General features: G+C 40.0%; 1 protein-coding gene across 5 annotated transcripts in view; it reads left to right on the top strand.

Annotated features, from left to right (window-relative positions):
* fam53b (family with sequence similarity 53 member B) overlaps positions 1 to 21024 on the top strand; it is a 207610-nt gene that overhangs the window by 13284 nt on the left and 173302 nt on the right. Inside the window, exon 1 of one of the 5 annotated variants that reach the window (XM_051922862.1) lies at positions 10051 to 10065. The exons of the other annotated variants lie outside the window; for them this stretch is intronic. The gene's annotated coding sequence lies outside the window, so the exon portion shown is untranslated. Of the gene's footprint in view, positions 1 to 10050; positions 10066 to 21024 lie in introns of those variants that run through there. 5 annotated transcript variants of the gene reach the window in all.

Genomic DNA, 21024 nt, shown 5'->3' with positions numbered 1-21024 from the left:
TGTGTATGTATGTGTGTATATATATACATACATACAGTGGGGCAAAAAAGTATTTAGTCAGCCACCAATTGTGCAAGTTCTCCCACTTAAAAAGATGAGAGAGGCCTGTAATTTTCATCATAGGTATAAATCAACTATGAGAGACAAAATGAGAAAAAAAAAATCCAGAAAATCACATTGTCTGATATTTAAAGAATTTATTTGCAAATTATGGTGGAAAATAAGTATTTGGTCACCTACAAACAAGCAAGATTTCTGGCTCTCACAGACCTGTAACTTCTTCTGTAAGAGGCTCCTCTTTCATCAACTCGTTACCTGTATTAATGGCACCTGTGTGAACTCGTTATCAATATAAAAGACACCTGTCCACAACCTCAAACAGTCACACTCCAAACTCCACTATGGCCAAGACCAAAGAGCTGTCAAAGGACACCAGAAACAAAATTATAGACCTGCACCAGGCTGGGAAGACTGAATCTGCAATAGGTAAGCAGCTTGGTGTGAAGACATCAACTGTGGGAGCAATTATTATAAAATGGAAGACATACAAGACCACTGATAATCTCCCTCAATCTGGGGCTCCACGCAAGATCTCACCCCGTGGGGTCAAAATGATCACAAGAACAGTGAGCAAAAGTCCCAGAACCACACGGGGGGACCTAGTGAATGACCTGCAGAGAGCTGGGACCAAAGTAACAAAGGCTACCATCAGTAACACACTACGCCGCCAGGGACTCAAATCCTGCAGTGCCAGACGTGTCCCCCTGCTTAAGCCAGTACATGTGCAGGCCCGTCTAAAGTTTGCTAGAGAGCATTTGGATGATCCAGAAGAGGATTGGGAGAATGTCATATGGTCAGATGAAAAAAACTCTACTCGTCGTGTTTGGAGGAGAAAGAATGCTGAGTTGCATCCAAAGAACACCATACCTACTGTAAAGCATGGGGGTGGAAACATCATGCTTTGGGGCTGTTTTTCTGCAAAGGGACCAGGACGACTGATCCGTGTAAAGGAAAGAATGAATGGGGCCATGTATCGTCAGATTTTGAGTGAAAACCTCCTTCCATCAGCAAGGGCATTGAAGATGAAACGTGGCTGTGTCTTTCAGCATGACAGTGATCCCAAACACACTGCCCGGGTAACGAAGGAATGGCTTCATAAGAAGCATTTCAAGGTCCTGGAGTGGCCTAGCCAGTCTCCAGATCTCAACCCCATAGAAAATCTTTGGAGGGAGTTGAAAGTCCGTGTTGCCCAGCGACAGCCCCAAAACATCACTGCTCTAGAGGAGTTCTGCATGGAGGAATGGGCCAAAATACCAGCAACAGTGTGTGAAAACCTTGTGGAGACTTACTGAAAACGTTTGACCTCTGTCATTGCCAACAAAGGGTATATAACAAAGTATTGAGATGAACTTTTGTTATTGACCAAATACTTTTTTCCACCATAATTTGCAAATAAATTCTTCAAAAATCAGACAATGTGATTTTCTGGATTTTTTTTCTCATTTTGTCTCTCATAGTTGAGGTATACCTATGATGAAAATTACAGGCCTCTCTCATCTTTTTAAGTGGGAGAACTTGCACAATTGGTGGCTGACTAAATACTTTTTTCCCCCACTGTGTGTGTGTGTGTGTGTGTGTGTGTGTGTGTGTGTGTGTGTGTGTGTGTATATATGTATATATATATATATATATATATATATATATATATATATATATATATATATTAATATATATAGTAATGTATGTGTATGTATATATACAGTACTGTGCAAAAGTTTTAGGCAGGTGTGAAAAAATGCTGTAAACAAAGAATGCTTTCAGAAATATAAATAATTGTTTATTATCAATTTACAAAATGCAAAGTGAGCAAAAAAATCTAAATCAAATCAATATTTGGTGTTACTACCTTTTGCCTTCAAACCAGCATCAATTCTTATAGGTACACTTGCACAAAGTCAGGGATTTTGTAGGATTATAGTCAGGTGTATGATCAACCAATTATACCAAACAGGTGCTAATGATCATCAATGTCACACGTAGGTTGAAACACAGTCATTAACTGAAACAGAAACAGCTGTGTAGGAGGCTTAAAACTGGGTGAGGAACAGCCAAACTCTGCTGCCAAGGTGAGGTTGTGGAAGACAGTTTCGTGTCATGGCAAGATTGAGCACAGCAACAAGACACATGGTAGTTATACTGCATCAGCAAGGTCTCTCCCAGACAAAGATTTCAAAGCAGACTGGGCTTTCAAGATGTGCTGTTCAAGCTCTTTTGAAGAAGCACAAAGAAATGGGCAATGTAGACGCAGTGGTCGGCCAAGGAAACAGTGCAGCAGATGAAAGACACATCAAGCTTATTACCCTTCGAAATCGGAAGATGTCCAGCAGTGCCATCAGCTCAGAACTGGCAGAAACCAGTGGGACCCAGGTATACCTATCTACTGTCCGGAGAAGTCTAGCCAGAAGTGGTCTTCATGGAAGAGTTGCAGCCAAAAAGCCTTACCTCCGACGTGGAAACAAGGCCAAGTGACTCAAGTATGCATGAAAACATAGGAACTGGGGTGCAGAAAAATGGCAAAATTTGAAATATTTGGCTGTAGCAGAAGGCAGTTTGTTTGTCGAAGGGCTGGAGAGCGGTACAACAATAGCAGCGGGTCCAGATGGAGTATCGCCACGACTGCTGAAGGTCTGTGCATTGGAGCTGGGGGGTCCTCTACAGCGCATCTTCAACCTGAGCCTGGAACAGGGGAGAGTGCCGAGGCTTTGGAAAACATCTTGCATCATCCCAGTCCCAAAGGTATCACGTCCTAGTGAGCTGAATCACTTCCGGCCTGTTGCTCTGACATCACATGTGATGAAGACCCTGGAGAGGCTGCTGCTTCACCACCTGAAACCACAGGTTCAACACGCCCTTGACCCTCTGCAGTTTGCATATCAGGAGAAGGTGGGAGCGGAGGATGCCATCATCTGTATGCTACATCGATCCCTCTCCCACTTGGACAGAGGCAGTGGTGCTGTAAGAATTATGTTTCTAGACTTCTCTAGCGCCTTCAACACAATCCAACCTCTGCTCCTTAGGGACAAGCTGACAGAGATGGGATTAGATTCATACCTAGTGGCATGGATCGTGGACTATCTTAAAGCCAGACCTCAGTATGTGCGTCTTGGGAACTGCACGTCTGACATTGTGGTCAGCAACACAGGAGCGCCACAGGGGACTGTACTTTCTCCGTTCCTGTTCAGCCTATATACATCGGACTTCCAATGACACTGCTATCGTGGGCTGCATCAGGAGTTGGCAGGAGGAGGAGTATAGGGACCTAATCAATGAGTTTGTTAAATGGTGCAACTCAAACCACCTACACCTGAACACCAGCAAAACCAAGAACCTGGTGGTGGATTTTAGGAGGTCCAGACCCCTCATGGACCCCGTGATCATCAGAGGTGACTGTGTGCAGATGGTGCAGACCTATAAATTCCTGGGAGTGCAGCTGGATGATAAATTAGACTGGACTGCCAATACTGATGCCAGGACAGAGCCGGTTATACTTCCTTAGAAGACTGGCGTCCTTCAACATCTGCAATAAGATGCTGCAGATGTTCTATCAGACGGTTGTGGCGAGCGCCCTCTTCTACGCGGTTGTGTGCTGGGGAGGCAGCATTAAGTAGAAAGACGCCTCACGCCTGGACAAACTGGTGAGGAAGGCAGGCTCTATTGTTGGCATGGAGCTGGACAGTTTGACATCTGTGGCAGAGTGACGAGCGCTTAGCAGGCTCCTATCAATTATGGAAAATCCACTGCATCCACTAAAAAGTGTCATCTCCAGACAGAAGAGCAGCTTCAGCGACACTGTCCTGCTCCACTGATAGACTGAGAAGATCGTTCCCCCCCCCCCCAAACTATGCGACTCTTCAATTCCACCCCAGGGGGTAAACATTAACATTATACAAAGATACTGTCTGTTTTTTACCTGCATTATTATCAATCTTTAATATTGTTTTTTGTATCCGTAAGGTGCTTCTGGAGTATGTGAATTTCCCCTTGGGATTAATAAAGTATCTATCTTATCTATCTAATGAGTGTCTGCAGGCAACAGTGAAGCATGGTGGAGGTTCCTTGAACATTTGGGGCTGCATTTCTGCAAATGGAGTTGGAGATTTGGTCAGGATTAATGGTGTTCTCAATGCTGAGAAATACAGGCAGTTACTTATCCATCATGCAGTACCATCAGGGAGGCGTATGATTGGCCCCAAATTTATTCTGCAGCAGGACAACAACCCCAAACATACAGCCAAAGTCATTAAGAACTATCTTCAGCGTAAAGAAGAACAAGAAGTCCTGGAAGTGATGGTATGGCCCCCACAGAGCCCTGATCTGAACATCATCGAGTGTGTCTGGGATTACATGAAGAGACAGAAGGACGTGAGGAAGCCTACATCCACAGAAGATCTGTGGTTAGTTCTCCAAGATGTTTGGAACAACCTACCAGCCGAGTTCCTTCAAAAACTGTGTGCAAGTGTACCTAGAAGAATTGATGCTGTTTTGAAGGCAAAGGGTGGTCACACCAAATATTGAATTGATTTAGATTTCTCTTTTGTTCATTCACTGCATTTTGTTGATTGATGAAAATAAATGATTAACACTTCCATTCCATTTTTGAAAGCATTCTTTGTTTACAGCAGTTTTTCACACCTGCCTAAAACTTTTGCACAGTACTGTATGTATATGTGTATATATGTATGTGTGTGTGTATATGTGTGTATATATATATATATATATATATAATATGTATGTATGTATATATGCGTATGTATATATATGTATATACAGTAATCCCTTGCTATATCGCGCTCCGACTTTATATGTAAGCATATCTAAATATATAAAGCGGATTTTTCGCTGCTTCGCGGGTTTCTGCTTGGACAATGGGTCTTTTTACTTCTGGTACATGCTTCCTCAGTTGGTTTGCCCAGTTGATTTTATTTTTGTTATGATAGAGATTTTTCTTATACCCCAACACCAGTTTAAATAGCCTAAACAATGTTTGGAACGAGGTGCAGCGGGAAACTGTTTAGGGGGGGACCTTTTTCACTGCTACACCGCTAAACACGCATGCAACGGACTACATGCGTTAGTGAAGGTATTGAGCGGTGAAAATAGAGAACAGTCAGAAACTGAAGCTATAGCAGACAATAAAGTTAAGCATGATGACACAGGAAAATTTTTGCTGAAAAAAGGAGCCATGTTTGTTGTCTGGAGATACTTTGGCCCACAACCGACCTTTTAAAATAAAACAACTATTTACTGCAAATGCTGTATAGCTAAAGTTGTCGCCAGGGGCAGCAACACGAGCAATTTGCTGCACCACCTTAGCCGCAAACATGCTTTGTGTACCAGTGCTTTGGATACAGGCTTCACACAGCCGTAGGTATGTAATAGTTATTAAAATGATAAACTATTTTAAGTAATGGTAGTTAAAACATACCGTAGTAATAAGAAATGTACAATGAATGTGTGTATAATCAGATTTCTGTTATCTCTATTATCAGTCCCCTCTTACTATGGTTCAACCTAGATTTTTCGAAGTAACGATGTAGAAAGCGAGATGATAATTTATATAAAATTGTGTAAAATACAAATTTTCAAGTTGGCGCGGCAAGCAAACGTTTCTGTGGGCCGAGTAATCCGAGTGATGCAGTACAGTATTTTGCCGGAAACTCCCATGTCGTGAGATGTCTCAGTCTAGCTAGCGATTGATAGAAATTGGTGATCTTGTTGGTACATTGCTTTTTGATACACTTTTGCTAGAAGGAAAGTTACCTTTGTTGATTTGACCTCGATTCCCTGCGTGTGCGTAAATAGTGAAGAGCAAACCGCTTCTAAAATGGCATATGGAGAGATACCAAAGTGAATGCTCAAAGCAAAATAATCAGTGGATGACTTTTTTCGTATTATCGTATTATTGCTGAATCGGACTCTGATTTGTTGGACTCCGATTTTGATGCAAGTGATCTGGAGATGGAGGTTGAAAACGAAAGTGAGGTACTGGCATCAGCTGATCGTGGTCCTGAAGACGTTCCTGTAGCTTATGCACCCATGCCAACGTTCGCCTGGGATGAAAGACACTTATGATGACACGAGGTACAAACCATATTGCGTCTCATTGCAATGGTCACCCCTACGCACCTGTCTCACAAAGACAGCCAGGCAGCCAGTCCACCATGCAATTTGCCTTAATGATGGTTCAGTTGGTAAAGATGTCATCACCAAGTTACACTTGTTTTACTTTATCTTATTTTTATTTGGTGAATACTGTGTAATGTACATGGGCTTGAAGCCTTGAAGTAGTAGTATTATTACTGGAAGTTGCACTATTATTTATTTTATTGTTATTATTTATTAGTTTAAATACTATGCAGTTTAATGATAGTAAAGTTGTTTAAAAAGTCAGTGGAGATTGTTAACATTAACAGAAAGTGTATTTGATTTACAAAAAAATATTTACTATTTATTCCTTTTCTAAGACATGTTCAGTGCAATACAACTTTTGACAAGCACCTCTGGATATTTTACTAAGTCTAAATGCCTCTTTGGGTGGTTAAAAATATGCTGTCAAAATTATAGTTTAAGTTGTTTGCAAAATGTTTTAAATAAAAAGGGTCTATATTTTGACTGTCCTGCAATGGGATTCCTTCTCTTCATTAGTGCCACCCCCTTGAAAACTTTATTGGGCCATGCAAACCTGTATTAATACTTGTGTGCACATTATAATGTTTTTTTGTAAAATGTACAATTCTCATGACAGTGGAATAGGTTATTCATAGCCAGTCTACTGCAGTAATTGCAGTGGAAAATGTGGTTAACATCCACCCACGCATGGGGAAAAAACTACCGTTGAATACCGTGAAAAAACGATATAATTTTGAAAAATACCATGATACAGAATTTTGATCATACCACCCAGCACTATACAGTGCATCCGGAAAGTATTCACAGCGCATCACTTTCTCCACATTTTGTTATGTTACAGCCTTATTCCAAAATTTGCAAAAACCTCAAGTAAACTTTTTTCACACTGTCATTATGGGGTGTTGTGTGTAGAATTCACAGCTAGGCGCTGTGAATACTTTCCGGATGCACTGTACATATGCAGAATTCCCTCCTTTAAGGCATTTTAACCTTTCTATTAAATCATTTTATTTTACTGAATGATTACTGTTATGTCACTCACTCCTGTTTTTCATGTAATTTTTTTATTTATTTTTTTAATTGATGCTTTAATATATTTTATTTCTAACTTAAGAGTTCTCTGCCCTTGGTTTTTAAGTCCTGCAGTAGAAAAACATTTTAGGTAGATACTTTATTAATCCCAATGGGAAATTCACATTTTGATGTACTGTATTAATTTTGTATGTTTTCCAGGTGACTTACTAACACATGTACATTTGTTCTTTGCCAGTTATCAGATGCCTTCCTTATCTTCTTAATGCTGTCTGTCTGTCTATCCATCTGTCTATCTATCTATCTATCCATCTATCTATCCATCCATCCTATTGCCCAATATAAATTCTCTTCTCCAAGGTGGGATTGGTTGCTCATTATCTGACAACTAACCCACATTTTAAGATCACAGTAATAAGTCATCTACTCACATGGAAGTGTCTTATCTTGATTTGATTTTTATGGGTGGTGCTTACTTATGGAGGCAGTGTGTGATCCAGTTCAACTCTTGCAATCTGTGTTTGCATACCGGCTAGAGAGTTGCTAGGGAAAGAAAGTCAAACTTGTTGATCAGTTGACTAATGTCTTTTAGTAAAACTAACCCAACCAGATTTGTGTAATTAATTCTTCTGCATATTTGCTCACAGCTATGTAGACCCTTGTTTTTCATTTTGCTATTATTTATTATTGTATCTTTGACAAGACTATAATTATGTTTTTCACTCAAGGCATAAACATGTAGTCATGTTTATCAATAAATACAATAGTGAAGCCATATTTGTGTATATAATAGATGTTCTCTGTGGGATTACCCAGTAGTGGCACTTATGGAATGTTTTGGGTTGCAGTGCTTTCTGTGATCTTACACAGCCATGTTAGATTATAGTTGGATCCCCCCTCCCCCATAATTTAATGTCAAGTTTATAAGGCTTTGTCAGAGGTCACTTTAACCTTACATTGTATTGATTTGCTGACAAAATGAAAGTGTTTTTTGTTATGACAATGTCTATAAATTTGGATCTTGGAGAGCTTCTTTGCTGATGATCCAGTCTTTGTTTTGTTGAAACACCTTGTATAATTAAACTTGGTGATTTTCTGTTGTGAATAAATTGAATATTCAGTGGTAATGGAAAAGTGTCCAAACATTTCTCCATTATACTAAAGACAATCGGCTTTTCTTGAGCTTCACATGAATTGGCAAAATAGAAAAGTGATACTTTGCTGCAGGGGTCAAAAATGGCCATGAAGAATTGGCTACCGTATATACTTGAATATAAGGCGAGTTTTTCAGCACCCAAAATGTGCTGAAAAACGTCACCCTCGGCTTACATTCGAGTCAGGTCCCGCTGCGAGCGAGAGACAGACGGACACACGCAAGAGAGAGAGAAACACACACACATACAGTGCGAGAGAGAGGGTGGACTGGCTGCATAAGGCAGAGAAGACAGCTAAGGAATGCACCCGGCTTGTTTTTAAAGATTTAAATTAATGTACAGTATGGCAATTTTATTGGTATTTATTTTGATTATTGAAACTTACCAGTAGCTGCTGCATTACCCACTCTAGGCTTATACTCGAGTCAATAAGTTTTTCCAGTTTTTGTAGGTAAAATTAGGTACCTCTGCTTATATTCGGGCCGGCTTATACTTGAGTATATACAGTATATCGTCACATTCCAACACTGACTTAAATAGTCAGTGGTTGACTCTCAGGAGGAGTCATGGCATGTGGCGGTGCGGGTTGGCTCTGTGCTACTGGGTCCTTCCGGAGCCTCTCAAACCCACCACTGTCAATAACATAACCAACGGATGACCCAGGTAAAAGAGAACACTCACACATAGCAAGGTATAGGTACCAAAGTGTAACAGTGCTTTTATTAATACCCAACAATCAAAATCAGAGTGTCCAAATAAATCAGTGTTTAGATATTCCATAAATAAATAATCCATAAAACAAAGTGCTGTGGAGGTTCAAAAAATTCATAAATAAACTCTTAAAACTAGGTTAAAGTCCTAGGGAAAAAGTCTACCCTTTAAAATCCCTGTTGTTCCATGGTTCCCAGCATGGCTGCCCATCTGAACCCTGGCTTGGGTCCCTACTATCCATGGCTCCAACAGGGCTCCTCACCTGAACCTCGCCAACTCCTGCCCCCTTCCCAGACTTGAGCCATGAGTTGCACCATCCAGCACCGCATCACGCCGTTTCCCTCAACCGCCCAGCCAGAGTGATCCACTTCAGCAGCCCTGAGCCTACTCTTGGCTTCCTGCTTCCTCTTTCTCGCTCACTCGTTCACTCTTGAACTGTCATTCTCCTGTCTTCCTGCCTGCTTCTCTCTTCTGTCTTTTTAATCTCCCATTCTCTCTTTTCTCTTTCCTTTTGTTATTCCCTTTTTTTTTCTTCCACTATTCTGCCGTGCTGGCTTCCTTTTTATCTTCCACTGCAGGCACAGTACCTCGATCGTGAACTGCAGAAAGCCAATGAAGCAATTAAGACAGAACACAACATCACATGCAGGTGTGCTCTTTCTCAATCCCAACAATCTCCTGGAGCCATGCAAGCGTGCACACCCACTGAGATTGAGCTGGCTGTTTAATTATTTATTTAAAAATGGACTGTTGCCGCTTAGCCGTGAACCCATTATTCCACATGGCAACTCATGTAATTATTTTACTTGTAGCAATAGAATTTAAGTGAATTCAGGCATCTCCTTAATCTGTGCTCAGAAAGTGGGAATTTATAGTGCTGAATTCTGTGTAAGATTGTGTTGTGTCATTATTTATACATAGGAAGCAGGTCTCTTCTTGCAAGTTTACTAGCGATTCCAGATCTCTTTGTGTGCCCCAGGTAGGTGAGTTCTTGCATGGGGGAATTGGGGGCAGCAATTATGAAAGAAGAAAAAAATGACTTCTTGAAGTAATGTGATACTGAGCTTTTACTGTGCTAATCTGTATATGTAGAAATACTTCTGCTATCATGAGTTTTAGTACCCATGAGTCTGTCACTTTTCTGCTACATTTCTCGTTTCTGAGTACTTAATCATAGCTGCAAATTTCAAATTTGAAATACTAATGTAACATTCTATATTGTGAAATTGAATTGCAATAGTTAATAGTTTAAAATGTAATAGTCACAATATTTTTTGTGATGTGATATTATACTATATTGTGGATTCTGTGGCGATTGCTATAGTTGAAACTGTGTCTTAAATTGTGTGTGCATTGCCAAATAGAAATGGCTGGCAACAAGGAACTTATTAAAAATCTGAACACAACCTGCACCATCTGGTCAAATTTTGAATTAAAACCAAATTCAACAAAAGAGCCTGTTAATTTAAACAAAAGGATTTTGTTGCATATGCCTTAACGTATCTGTGAACGCATCTACCATCCAACAATTAATTGTAGTAAGCATCAAAGAATTAACCTGATGAAGATCATGCCAATTTCCCACTGTAGGGAGAGCCTCCTAGAAAGTATATATACATGTGTCACAAGTTCAGCTTATCTTGGTACTAACATCTGGTAAAATATACTGACCTTGTCTGGTATCTCAACAAGGCGATGTTACTTTTTCATGCCTGAAATCTTGTGGTAATGAATAGGCTTTTGCTGTTAAAGTCTAGCATGCGTCTTTCTTGACTGTGGCATAGAAAACTAATATACTCATTTGTTGTGTGTATGTTTAATTTGTTTATAGACTGCATACTATTGGTTAACAGAAATAATTAATGGAAATTACTTAATGGTTTGCAAAACTCTAAAATGCTGTTTTTTTTTTTTGTTTTAACTGTCTTTTTACCTTGATTAAATAGCTCCTTTTTAAAAAAATGTCTACTGTTGTGTTATGTTTTTATGGTATTACCTAATACTGCAACAGTACTATTAAAAAAAGAGCTTTTTGTGTGACATTTCACCAAAAATTATTACTGAAATAGACCTACAGTACAATCCCTCTTAACCAGCCACCTCGGGACAGGACCCGTGGCTGGTTGCCTTTGTGGCCGGTTAATCCGACGCATACCTGTTTTCATGTAGAAAATAAAGTATGTACTGTACCTCTTCGACGTTCCTGAAGAAACCATATCCACAAGGCTTCATCCACGATTTCGCACACGGGTTTTTTTCTCATACAACAACTGAATAGTGTGGTGTAGCGGGTCCACAGCACAAGTCAAAAAAGGCCACTTTTTAAATAAATAATCGCCGCACTCGCGGCTTAGCGAGTATGTGTGGCCGATCGGTTCCCATTGGAATTTGTGATGCTGGTGATCCTAGCTTAAGTGCACAGGTGAGGAGTTGTCTGCATCCGTAATTGTCCCTGTGATAAATAGAAGTGCTAGGGGGAGAACAGGAAAGAACGGGAGGTTAATGGAGAAGGAAGCAGACAGAGGAAAGCTGGTGCAGGAGAGCGAGCGAGCGAGCGAGAGCAGATTCGATGGAGCAAAGGCAGGCAGCTGGGAGGTGAACCCCTGCAGATGAGTGTTTGACCGACACTTGGTGGGGCTGAAGAAAGCAGTCGCTCCAGCTGAGTGATCACAGAGCTGGAGTGACCAGTGTTGAAGACGACTGGCAGTCGAAAGGCAGCGGCAGTCGTGGAGGCTTTGGGATGGTTTAGCCCCAGCGTGAGCGCCCTGGCCGCTGTGGAAAGAACCCAAGTCTTGATCCGAATGGAGCCCGACGTAGCCAGGGATCAGAGGGCTACCGGACCAGTGTGGAAGGCAGCTGCACCTGCATGTAAGGCGACTTCCCTGTTGCGAAGCCCAATCAGAGAAGCGGTGGAGCAGCCAGGTAGATAGAAGAAGGCACTGTGGAAAATTCATAAAGGAATATGTAAACGGACATCACTCTGAAAATAGGAGCCCTCTCACCTTCCAGGAAAGAGGGAAGTGCATACATACAATACAAAGAAGAACTCAGGATTAAAAAATATTTTTTTTTAAATTTTATTTTAACAGGCCGGTTAATCCTTCGGCCGGTTAATGCGAGGCCAGTTAAGAGGGATTGTACTGTACTTACTTTTCCCCTTCTTTAGAAGTGTTTTTTTAACCCCCATGAAAATAAGAAATGTCGGTATGGACAAAAAGCATACACTAATACCTGTCTGAAATACTCATTGGTGGAACAATACATTTTTTTGTGATATTTTTATTTACTTGAAACACACATTACAGATAACTTTTTCATTGTGGCATGATTTTGTCGACTTTGAACTTGACTCACACTGAGTACGTTTATATAAAAGTATTTGTTTTATACTGTAGGATAATGCCCATAGAAGCACAGGGAGTGCATACAAACTCCTCATAGGACACTATGTGAGCAATGTAGAAATGCTTTGGGACTGTGGTGGTGATGTGATGCCTCCTGTATCTTTCTCTTCCAAAACTATTCATAACTAGCACAAGTATATTTCAGTGCCTCCGGGTTACTCGTGTATGGAGAATTATATATTTTTGGGAATGTCCACTTTGGTTGTCATTTAAATATATTTTGCAAATTGCTTTTCGTTTCATTTTGTTGTGTACATATACATGATCCACCTTGATGTGAGATGTACAAAAAAAAATCAATTTGGAATGCATAATGCTGTTGCAGAACAAAATCTGAAACTTCAGTTTTAAGCAAATCTGAAAACAGATATGTCCCGCTTATGATACCAAGAAAATCATAGTTTAAAAATTTTCATTTGTATTATTTATTTTAATAGTTTACTAAATTTTAATGTTTTTTGAACTGATCTAACTATAGCTGTGTAAAGCAGGGAGCAAGATGAGAGCATAATAAAAGGTAAGTATAGTAATAGATCATGTGGTTAAAAGGTTTGTTCAGTACAGTAAACCCTCGTTTATCACAGTTAATCCATTCCAGACTCTACCGCGATAAACTAATTTTCGCGAAGTAGGATTCTTTATTTATAAATTGAATATTTTCGCAGTTACAGCATAGAAAACCTGTTTACAGCCTTTTAAATACGTTTTTAACATTATTAGAGCCCTCTAGACATGAAATAACACCCTTTAGTCAAAAGTTTAAACTGTGCTCCATGACAAGACAGAGATGACAGTTCCGTCTCACAATTAAAAGAATGCAAACATATCTTCCTCTTCAAAGGAGTGCGTGTCAGGAGCAGAGAATGTCAGAGAGAGACAGAGAGAGAGAGAAAAGCAAACAATCAAAAATCAATAGGGCTGTTTGGGCTTTTAAGTATGTGAAGCACTGCCGGACAAAGCAGCTGCAAGAAAGGGAGCAATGTGAAGGTAGTCTTTCAGCATTTTTTAGAGGAGCATCCGTATCCTCTAGGCCAGTGTGCATACAGCCCCTCTGCTCACACCCCCTCCGTCAGAAGCAGAGAATGTCAGAGAGAGTGAGAGAGACAGAGAAAAGCAAACAATCAAAAATCAATACGTGCTGTTCAGGCTTTCAAGTATGCAAAGCACCGCGTGGGAAGCATATCGTATATCATTGAGGTGTTTTATTTAATACACTAGCAAAATACCCGCGATTTGCAGCGGCGAAGTACTGCTTTAAAATTTTAAATAATAAACTGAGGGAAAATGTACCAATAATTATTTGTTAAGGATCTCTTTGTATACGACGTTGTCAGTCCTCCCCTCCGGTTGTAATATGACCAAGCTGTGCACTGAGCTTACTCTTGAGCATGCAACGTACAGTTGGCCATGTGAAAAGCAATCTTGCCTCAAATCAATGCCAAGCTTTTGTAGGGTCTGTCCCTGAGACTTGTTAATTGTCTTTGCGAAGCAGAGCCTTACTGGAAATTGGAGGCGTTTGAATTCAAATGGGAGATCAGAGGGTATAATGGGGATGCGAGGAACAAAATCTCTCTCCCCTGAGCCACCACCAGTAAAAATAGTTGCCTCAGTTAGGTTCTTTTGCAAGCATGTGACCTGAAGTCTCGTGCTGTTACAAAGTTTCGGTGGCTGTAAGTTTCTCAGTAACATTATTGGTGCCCTAACCTTCAAAATTAGATTATACTCAGGAGTGCCTGGAGGATTCAGAGTGTGGACTGAGCTGCAGGCTATGGACATATATATGTACGTAAGTAGGATTCAGTTAGTGTTGGGAACCCGCGTACCAAATTTCTTGAAGATGGGCCCATTAAGTAACAAAGACCGTTGGAAAGTTCAATATGGCGGCCGACAGTGGTGTCATACCACCAAAATAAGTACGTACATCGGTTTCGGTTAGCGCAGGGAAGCCGCCTACCAAATTTCGTGAAGATGGGGCCATAAATAAGAAAGTTTAACATGGTGGACATTGTCGACTGTTATGACCGTTACGTGTAGAATTTCGAAATGAAACCTGCTTAACTTTTGTAAGTAAGCTGTAAGGAATGAGCCTGCCAAATTTCAGCCTTCTACCTACACGGGAAGTTGGAGAATTAGTGATGAGTGAGTCAGTGAGGGTTTTGTCTTTTATTAGTATAGATGTGTATGTGTATATGTGTGTGTGTGTGTGTGTATATTATATATATATATATATATATATGGTTTTGGCAGCCAAGCGCTTTTTTTCCAACCTAGAAGACGTCTCCTGAGATCCATTTAATCACCTCGTCGATTGCATGTCTTCCAAGGTAGTTTCAATACCCATTTCCTGCACCGAGTCATCTCCCCTTTTATGAGTGACTGTGTTAGTGGCCGTACTTCGTACAGGTCTTTGAACGCACTGAATACTTGTAACTGGTGTCGCCCGTCGGCTACTTTCGACAGGGAATGGAAGCAATTGTCGAGTAACAAAAATTATTTGTAACTGATTTCGCATTGAAGAAATAGTAAAAACTTGATCACTTGGGTCAATACCTAAAGAAATACACACAGCAAGTGCAATTGAGAATACACCAGAATCTGTATGATTTAATTGTTGCTGTGCGTCTTCATAAAATATGGGAGGTTTGTAAGGAAACAAAGCATGCTGATCTGCTCCCATTTCATCTTACAGTACTCTACGACCCGGAACTGATCTGATGTTCATACTAACCTGGCTTATGGCTCTGGGGCGATCACGCCTGAAATTACCAAACGTTGCTGTTTATGGCTGTGTACTGGAACATCCAAATCCTGCTTCCTCCTCCTGCTGCTTGCTATCGCCGCTCACCTACGCTACCACACCCGCCTGTCCTACCGGCTGCATTGTGCTGTGCTGCTTCTACACTGCTATCAGCTAAGTATCACTCACTATTTTAGCGCTTTGAGTACTGAGAAAAGCGCTATATAAATGTAATGAATTATCATTATTTATTATTAAACACTAAAGTACAAAAACGAAGTAGAAAGTAACACTAAACTGCAACACCGCCGGGCACACTGCGTCTACTAAACACTAAGAAACACTAAAGGAAAAAATATTATTCAGTAAGTACTGTGTCTACTAAACAGTAAATCAGTAAAGGAGAAAAGACTAACCACGTCACCTGCGGAGCTCAGCTTGGAGCGAAATGAAGTGAATGAAATGAGGTGAATGGGAGGGGAGATGATCATGTGACTCCAACTCTTCGTCCCTCCACAAACACAGCCACACGGATCCCAACTCTCCTTTATATATATATATATATATATATATATATATATATATATATGAAATATATATATATGAAATATATATATATATATATGAAATATATATAAATGAAATTTTCTTAAATTTGAGGTGGTACTTCGCATATTTTCTTGCACTATAGTTTTTGGGACTGTTTCAGCAGAGTAGTAGAGTGAGTGAGTAGTGTACATAATGTCAATTGAGACATCCAGCTGTGGTGGAAGGAGCTGGTAGTAGTACCATTTTAGAAGATTGTCCAAGGGCCATTGTCAGGTCAGTCCTGGATTTCCACGTACAGTTAAAGGTTTCTTGGGGTCATTGCATGGAACTGCAATTTAACACTGCTACTGGGGTCAGTTTTCACAGCAGCACTTAATTAAGCCTTTATTTATAATTGTTTTTAGTTTCATAGTACATATTACCAAAAAGGGTCAATACCTACTTCCGCTGTACAGTGCTATGCTTCCTGTGCTGTACATAATTTTTTTCATGTAAATTTGTCCTTCTCTTGTTTTGTATGCATATTTATTTTTTCTAAATTGAGTTGGATTAAAGGTGTTTGCTAAATAATTAAAAATATCAGTCACTAATTGTTGCTATTGTCTTTTGGTAGTTTTTTTTTTTTTTTTTTTGCCTTATGGTTTGATTCAGTTGCAAACTCTAGCCTAGCAGTTATTAAAATGACATTTGGTTTTTCCTGTCACATGATATTTCTCTGCACATCACATATCCATGTTACTTTTCTCACCACCTTTCTGCCCCCCTTGGGACAGGAGTTAACTCTAGCCTGGGTCAACACCCACAACAACCTGGGTAGACAATTTCACACTAAGTGAAGTTAAAACCCGAATTGATTAAAGGTGCTTTACAATCTAATTTGATCAGGGCTTTGGAGTTGAGTGGGGGATTTGCATCTGATGGTAAAGAGTTCTCAAAGTACCACAGTTTGACCACAGCACTGGTTCCTGTTTGCAGGCTGGCCCCCAGATCCTTGTTCTTTATTTACAGTTCTGGACACCTCCTGCTAATCCTTCACTTCCTGTGCTGTGTTGTGTTAAGAAACACTTACAGTGCATCCGGAAAGTATTCACAGCGCATCACTTTTTCCACATTTTTTTATGTTACAGCCTTACTCCAAAATGGATTAAATTTATTTTTTTCCTCAGAATTCTACTCACAATACCCCATAATGACAACGTGAAAAAAGTTTGAGATTTTTGCAAATTTATTAAAAATAAAAAAATTGAGAAAGCACATGTACATAAGTATTCACAGCCTTTGCCACGAAGCTCAAAATTGAGCTCAGGTGCATCCTGTTTCCTCTGATCATCCTTGAGATGTTTCTGCAGCTTAATTGGTGTCCACCTGTGGTAAATTTAGTTGATTGGACATGATTTGGAAAGGCACACACCTGTCTATATAAGGTCCCACAGTTGACAGTTCATGTCAGAGCACAAACCAAGCATGAAGTCAAAGGAATTGTCTGTAGACCTCCGAGACAGGATTGTCTCGAGGCACAAATCTGGGGAAGGTTACAGAAAAATTTCTGCTGCTTTGAAGGTCCCAATGAGCACAGTGGCCTCCATCATCCGTAAGTGGAAGAAGTTTGAAACCACCAGGACTCTTCCTAGAGCTGGCCAGCCATCTAAACTGAGCGATCGGAGGAGAAAGGCCTTAGTCAGGGAGGTGACCAAGAACCCAATGGTCACTCTGTCAGAGCTCCAGAGGTCCTCTGTGGAGAGAGGAGAACCTTCCAGAAGGACAACCATCTCTGCAGCAATCCACCAATCAGGCCTGTATGGTAGAGTGGCCAGACGGAAGCCACTCCTTAGTAAAAGGCACATGGCAGCCCGCCTGGAGTTTGCCAAAAGGCACCTGAAGGACTCTCGGACCATGAGAAGGAAAATTCTCTGCTCTGATGAGACAAAGATTGAACTCTTTGGTGTGAATGCCTGGCATCACGTTTGGAGGAAACCAGGCACCGCTCATCACCAGGCCAATACCATCCCTACAGTGAAGCATGGTGGTGGCAGCATCATGCTGCGGGGATGTTTTTCAGTGGCAGGGACTGGGAGACTAGTCAGGATAAAAGGAAAGATGACTGCAACAATGTACAGAGACATCCTGGATGAAAACCTGCTCCAGAGCGCTCTTGACCTCAGACTGGGGCGACAGTTCATCTTTCAGCAGGACAACGACCCTAAGCACACAGCCAAGATATCAAAGGAGTGGCTTCAGGACAACTCTGTGAATGTCCTTGAGTGGCCCAGCCAGAGCCCAGACTTGAATCTGATTGAACATCTCTGGAGAGATCTTAAAATGGCTGTGCACCGACGCTTCCCATCCAACCTGATGGAGCTTGAGAGGTGCTGCAAAGAGGAATGGGTGAAACTGGCCAAGGATAGGTGTGCCAAGGTTGTGGCATCATATTCAAAAAGACTTGAGGCTGTAATTGCTGCCAAAGGTGCATCGACAAAGTATTGAGCAAAGGCTGTGAATACTTATGTACATGCGATTTCGCAGTTTTTTATTTTTAATAAATTTGCAAAAACCTCAAGTAAACTTTTTTCACATTGTCATTATGGGATGTTGTGTGTAGAATTCTGAGGAAAAAAATGAATTTAATCCATTTTGGAATAAGGCTGTAACATAACAAAATGTGGAAAAAGTGATGCGCTGTGAATACTTTCCGGAACACACTGTATATTGAACCTTACAGGCTTCCCATTATTTACAGAAAGCCTATTACCACCGTGCATGAATTTTACCACTTTTATTCTTCCTGCAGGTAGGGACTGATGCGTCCTCATGTCCTACCTGAGATAGTGTATATTTCTTTGGCTTGTGATGGCACATTCTATTCCCCTCAATGGTGTTCCCCTGCATACTGCTTACATTGTTTTTAATTTCTGTTGCAGGCATAAATTGAAATTGTGAACTTAAGTCATTTTAGTTAGTATTGTTCAGAAATCCTTGTTGGTGTCACAATGTAAGCTGAACTTTTTGAAGTCATTTTAGTTAGTATTGTTCAGAAATCCTTGTTGGTGTCACAATGTAAGCTGAACTTTTTGAAGTCATTTTAGTTAGTATTGTTCAGAAATCCTTGTTGGTGTCACAAGGTAAGCTGAACTTTTTGCTGCACATTATTGGACAGAATTTGAAGACAGGAAATGTCTGATGGACAAGCACTTGTTTTAGCATACACTATTTTGGATCTAGGACAGTAAATAATTGAAATCGACTATTAAGAGGAAGTACATTTAATTCTGCAGGGCAAGCCAACATTTTGTAAGCGTGTTAGTTTCAAATGGATTCTTGCCATATGTACATGTTCTACCAAATTTTACAGTTCTGAACTGACACTATCAAATACAGATGAGAATTGTGTTGACGGGTAAATGGAAGCTTAACTAACAAAAAGTCCCTTTCTTTTACCCAGTTTCATATTTACTTAAGGAAGGTGGTAATAAAAAAGAAGGTAAACCTTGCAACCTTTAAAAAATTAAACATCAGTCATGGGTGGGGGCCTTAACTATGAGAGATTTTTTTTTTTTTTTTTTACCACAAAGGATTTCCTGTAGATTTTCTGTTGAATTGTTCCAATAAACAGAAGTGCTGCATGACAAGCTTTATCTCTCAGGTTTTTTAGACCAACTGATACATATATTTCAAGATCTAAATAGATAACTGCTAAATTTGTGTAACTTGTATGTTTTTTATCATTTCATTTGTGATTTGTGGTTACCTGTGTACAATCAAAAGACCTACTAATGCAAAATATTTGTTTGATTTATAGCCAGCCATAAAACTTTTACATGATCAAACTATGGAGGAGATGTTTAAAAGTAAATATTTTTGCTTCATTTTGTTTGTTGTTTAAATTAATCAGTGAGTCTTTCTTTTATGTTGCACCTTTCACATTAAATTACAAATTATATTATAGAGCAGTTTGCCAATGAAATTATTATTAAACTTGATCATATGATCGAGTTTACTTGTGTATCATTGTGCTATGAGCAAACCACTTACTTTTGACAGTAATGTTTGTATTTGTACTTTGGTTCTAAGGGTTTAGTCACAAGTCTTGTATCTCTGGATACATTTAAGTTAGCTGTTCACAATGGTATGCTTAACTGGTGCCCTGCCTCTGTACTCAAAGTTGAGATTTTGCATATCTACTTTTTCCAAAAGGGGATCATAGGAATACTTTTCCTGGCAGTATTGAGTTGAAAACAGGAACAGCAATAGATGACGAGCACTGGTCCATTGTTGAGAATGCTCCTTTCATGGTTCACTTATTCATGGTGAGCCAGGTTTCCCACATCTACTGTCAACTATTAATGCTCCTCCATTGTTACCTAACTGATTTTTTTTATCGTGCAATTTGTATAATTGGTTTTAGTTTTAAAATCTTTTTAGGAAGCTAAAGATATTACTTAACATGCCACATTTTAAAGAAGAGTGGGCATTTTTCTGTTGTTAAAATTTGTGTCACTAACTAGCAATAATAACTGAAGCATAGTAAATTGAAGAAATCATGTAAAATGAACTAACAAGATAAGCAAAGGAATGAGGTAATGTGGAGTAGGGCTGTCAAATTAGTCAAAATATAAGGTTCAAATATCAGAATTAAAATATGTAAATATTCAAATATATTTGAACTTAACCAAGTTAGTGATTCTGGGTGTTACATATGTTTGTATGGGCTTTTTTTATATACTGCTCAAGAAAATTAAAGGAGCACTTTTTAATCAAAGTATAGCATCAAGTCAATGAAACTTCTGGGATATTGATCTGGTCAGTTAAGTAGCAGAGGGGGTTGTTAATCAGTTTCAGCTGCTTTGGTGTTAAGGAAATTAATAACAGGTGCACTAGAGGGGCAAGAATGAGACAGCCCCCAAAACATGGAGGCTACTGACATTTTTTCCTCTTCATCTTTTCTGACTGTTTTTTCATTAGTTTTGCATTTCACTATGTTCATTGTCACTACTGCTAGCATGAGGCGATACCTGGACCCTACAGAGGTTGCACAGGTAGTCCAGCTTCTCCAGGATGGCACATCAATATGTGCCATTGCCAGCGGGTTTGCTGTGTTTCCCAGCATAGTCTCAAGGGCATGGAGGAAATTCCAGTAAGCAGGCAGTTACTCTAGTAGAGCTGGACGGGGCCGTAGAAGGTCCTTAACCCATCTGCAGGACTGGTATTTGCTCCTTGGACAAGGAAGAACAGGATGAGCACTGCCAGAGTC

Source organism: Erpetoichthys calabaricus, chromosome 2 (genome assembly GCF_900747795.2).
Source record: "Erpetoichthys calabaricus chromosome 2, fErpCal1.3, whole genome shotgun sequence".
Taxonomy (NCBI): domain Eukaryota; kingdom Metazoa; phylum Chordata; class Cladistia; order Polypteriformes; family Polypteridae; genus Erpetoichthys; species Erpetoichthys calabaricus.
The sequence above is the reverse complement of the archived record's forward strand: the minus strand, read 5'-3'. Positions and strand labels throughout refer to the sequence as shown.